Source organism: Gopherus flavomarginatus, unplaced genomic scaffold, assembly GCF_025201925.1.
Source record: "Gopherus flavomarginatus isolate rGopFla2 unplaced genomic scaffold, rGopFla2.mat.asm mat_scaffold_34_arrow_ctg1, whole genome shotgun sequence".
Lineage (NCBI taxonomy): Eukaryota > Metazoa > Chordata > Testudines > Testudinidae > Gopherus > Gopherus flavomarginatus.
In genome coordinates this window covers 4278877-4283077 of record NW_026115061.1, presented here as the reverse complement: position 1 = coordinate 4283077, position 4201 = coordinate 4278877, and the positions used below count along the sequence as shown (strand labels likewise).

Genomic DNA, 4201 nt, shown 5'->3' with positions numbered 1-4201 from the left:
TCTCTGCACACCCATGGGGGGAGGGGAGCAGCGGTCGCCCATGTGCTGCCTGGGGTAGGAGCAGTGCAGAGAGCTGCCTCCCCTCCCGGGTCTATTACAGGAGTGGATGGGTGGGGTCTTTTGGCCTGTAAGGTGCAGCAGGTTGGACTAGATGATCACATTGGTCCCTTCTGACCTTAAAGGCTCTGAGTCTAAAAGGGAGAGGGGAGTAAAGGAAGTTTTTTAAAAAAATAAACCAAACATTGTAATACCAGGATAACTCCAACAGCTCATTGTACAGTCCCACCCCTTTCTTCCTCCATTGTGTGTTGAATGACCTGTAGGACATTGATTCTCTCATTCCATTGATAAACTGATACAATGCGACTGATATTAAATCTACTCCCAAAGGAGAAGACATCACCCCACTGCATTGGCTGGGAATCGAACCCAGGTCAACTGCTTGGAAGGCAGCTATGCTCACCACTATACCACCAATGCATCTGGCAAAAGTACCACTTATGCTTGCAAAATGAGGATAGAGGAGCATTGAGGAGATTTTCGGCCTGTTAAAATGTACTGGATTCTCATCACTAAAAAAAACACACCTCCATCTTCACTTGAGTTTGAACCATCAGCCTTTCAATTAGCCACCAAAGTTGTTAATCACAGGGTATGTCTACACTACGGGATTATTCTGATTTTACAGAAACTGTTTTTTGGAAACAGATTGTATAAAGTCGAGTGCACGTGGACACACTAAGTATATTAATTCGGCTGTGCGCATCCATGTACAGAGGCTAGCGTCGATTTCTGGAGCGTTGCACTGTGGGTAGCTATCCCATAGCTATCCCATAGTTTCCGCAGTCTCTCCCACCCACTGGAATTCTGGGTTGATGTCCCAATGCCTGATAGGGCAAAAACAGTGTCGTGGGTGATTCTGGGTAAATGTCGTCACTCACTCCTCCCTCCGTGAAAGCAACGGCAGACAATCATTTTGCGCCCTTTTCCCTGGATTGCCTGGGCAGACGCCATAGCATGACAATCATGGAGCCTGTTCAGCTTTTTTTCACTGTCACCGTATGTCTACTGGATGGTGCTGACAGACGCGGTGCTGCAGTGCTACACAGCAGCATCCTCTTGCCTTTTGCAAGTTAGCAAAGATGGTTACCAGCCATACCGTCCCGTCTGCTGCTTTGCAAGCTCTTTTTTGATTCTGGGACTGCATGGTCACCTGTGCTGATCGGCGCTCCACGCTGAGCAAACAGGAAATAAAATTCAAAATTTCACGGGGCTTTTCCTGTCTACCTGGCCAATGCATCCGAGTTCAGATTGCTGTCCAAAGCGGTCACAATGGTGCACTCTGGGATGGCGCCTGGAGGCCAATACCATTGAATTGTGGCCACACTAACCTTAATCCAAAATAGCAATATCGATTTCAGCGCTACTCCCCTCATCGGGGAGGAGTACAGATACCGGTATTTAGAACTCTTTATATCGATATAAGGGCTTCATTGTGTGGACGGGTGCAGGGTTAATGCTATTTAACGCTGCTAAATTTGATATAAACTCACAGTGTTGACCGGGCCAGAGACAGCAGCAGGTTTCCCCTATTGTTTTCCGCTCCTGTGCCACCAGCCACTGCCCCTCTGCTGCACCCCCTTCACCCCTAACCCCTGCACCCCCTCCTGCACCCACGTGGGGACAGTGACCCGTGTGCATGGAGCAGCTGGCATTGCTATCAGCTCCTCCCTGGAATGCTGCTCCTCTGGACACCCCTAGGAGCTGCAGAGGCGGAGTGGGGGGGCAAGAAGCGACATCATCTGAGTTCCCTGCATCCAGATCACTTTCCTCAGCCAGGCTGCATAAGGGGAGGGCAGAGAGCAGCAGCTTCTGATGCTCCCCTCACAGCACAGCCCAGGTGGGGAAAGTGACCAGGACGCATGGAGCACATACTGTTGCACCTCCCCTCAACCCTCTATGGGGCCATGGAGGAGCATTGGGGCAGGGGAGAGCAGTGAGCACCTTCGCACTGCCACACGGTGCCCTTTGACCCCCTGGAACCCTGGGCGGCTGCTGGGGGGCCCCACCCCTAAGGCCAGCCAAGCTCCCCAGCAAGAACAGCAGAGAACACAGGGAGACTGGCCACACACTGAGTAGTGGTAGCCTGGGCAGCACGTAATGGAGGCTTGGGTGGGCTCAGCCTCCCCAAAACTTGCATTGACAAGGAGACAGTGGAGCCCATGACTAGGGGCCCTGGAGAAATTAGGTCCCCCTGGAAAAGTCTCCCCCATGTCAGCCCCAGGGCTGGAGGAGCTCTCACTCCGTGCTACTGCCCAGGGGCTGCAGCAGGGGCACAGAGCTTCTCTGGTCTTGGGGCCACAGCAGGGCAGGGGTAAAGGAGTGACAGGGTGAGGCTAGTGGAGGAAGTGGTGGAACAGAGGTGACATAGTGGATGGGGCCGTGGGGGGAAGGTGTGGCAGGGGGCAGAGCCACAGACAGAAGTGAGGGGGTCTAGTTCCAGTGCTGGGGCCCCTGAACTTGTTCTCCCTTTCCCTGGGCTTTGGCATCACTAGCCCCTGCTTAACGTGTAGGGTTCAGTGGTCCCCAAAATGTTGGGCATGACTCCTAGGGGAACAAAGAGGAAGATTCATAGGGGCACCTCAGGGGCTGAGCCAGCCCCCATGGAGGGAGCATCAGTCAGCCCGACTCTGTCCCAGCTCTTTTCCAACCCCACCCTCAGCCTGAGCCCCTGACTGCCAGCTCGGCCTTGACCCCCTTACCCCTGTCTGCACCCCTTTCTTCAGCAAGCAACAGCCCCACTCCCAGCCCCAGTTTTCAACTGTGGCTCCGAGGGCCCACAGCCATGGATAAGAGGGCACAGTGTGAAATGTTTGGGGACCACTGCTTTAGGGTGACGTTCTGTATCACTTCTATGCAGTCCAATAAAAGCTATTCCTCACCTATCAGGACCGACTAAGTATGTTCTGCTGCGCTTCACTCATGCAGGAAGGATAATAACATTTCATACCACTCAGTGCTAAAGTGATTTGTAACCCGCCACCAGCTAAAACTGGTCATTTTGGGGAAGCGGCCCCATCATGCTGCATAGCTAGGCAGAGTAGGTGTGTCTATGCAAACATGGTCTGTTCCTGAAGCCTTTCCCACAGCTGGTCACTAGGTGTGAGGCGGGAGCTCATTCAGCCCCTGTTTCCGCTTTGTATTAAAAAACACCTTAGTGTCCCTATCTCTGCTGGCCTTAGATTTCTCCTTCTGTTCATTTTCTGACAGCTCAGATGAGGTGGCTGAGTGGTTAAGGTGATGGATAGCTAATCCATTGTTCTATACACACAGGGGTTTGAATCCCATCTTCATAGGATGCATTTAGTCTTCGATCCTCATTTCTAGACAATCGTCTTCCCATTTGGTACAATGACAAATCAAACAATGTTGCTTCCTGCAAACAAAAGCCTGCTCAGAAACCCCCTTGCTTTAAATAAAATGTCTAAATCTCAGATTTCTGAAAAAAAAAATTCTCTAGTCTTGTATGTTCTTAGTTTTTATCTCAAAAGGTAACAGCCTCATAATCTCCCCCAAACACCCTGAGACCTACCCAAATTATTAAAATACCCCAGTTCTCAGCAAGGCCATGACAGTGACCCACAGCTAGAGTGTCTAGGCTAAGCTGTTCTGAAGGAGGCAACTCAAACATTTTCTCCCTGCTTCCCTTGGCAAGGTCTGACTGGGAAAACAAAATTCCCCAAACTGAAAATTTTCAGCTGAAAAACCAGTACTAGCTATTTGGGGACTTTGGTATGAATGTATTATTATTATTATCTTCTGATTTATGAATCAGTTTTGTCATTCAGGTGTGTTTCCAGCTGTTGATTTGTGAGGAAGAGATGCCAAGTCATGATGTCTCTTCCCCTCTTTCATAGTTTCTTCCAACTTTCTAGAAAGCTCCTTTGCTATGATGTGAGTCAAGCAGTGTCCATTGTTGCTGTGTTACATCAGCGAAGTCTGCATTGTACACGGTTCCTGGGATAGTCCTTGGGACTGTAGCCACCTTTAATGGGCCAGCAGTGAGTCTGGCTCCTCCATTTTTGCACCTGAAAGGCTGGTGCAGGGCATTTCCCAACCTCATAACATATTTTTGTAATGCACACAGAGCAAACTTCATAACGTCCCAAACCAATGTGAGCACATAGAATGCAAGAAGACA

At 50.3% G+C, this 4201-nt stretch overlaps 1 non-coding gene across 1 annotated transcript; it reads right to left on the bottom strand.

Moving 5' to 3' along the window:
- Positions 1-408: 408 nt before the first annotated feature.
- Positions 409-480, bottom strand: TRNAG-UCC (transfer RNA glycine (anticodon UCC)). The gene has a single exon. It is a non-coding gene; the product is annotated as a tRNA-Gly (tRNA).
- Positions 481-4201: the final 3721 nt, after the last annotated feature.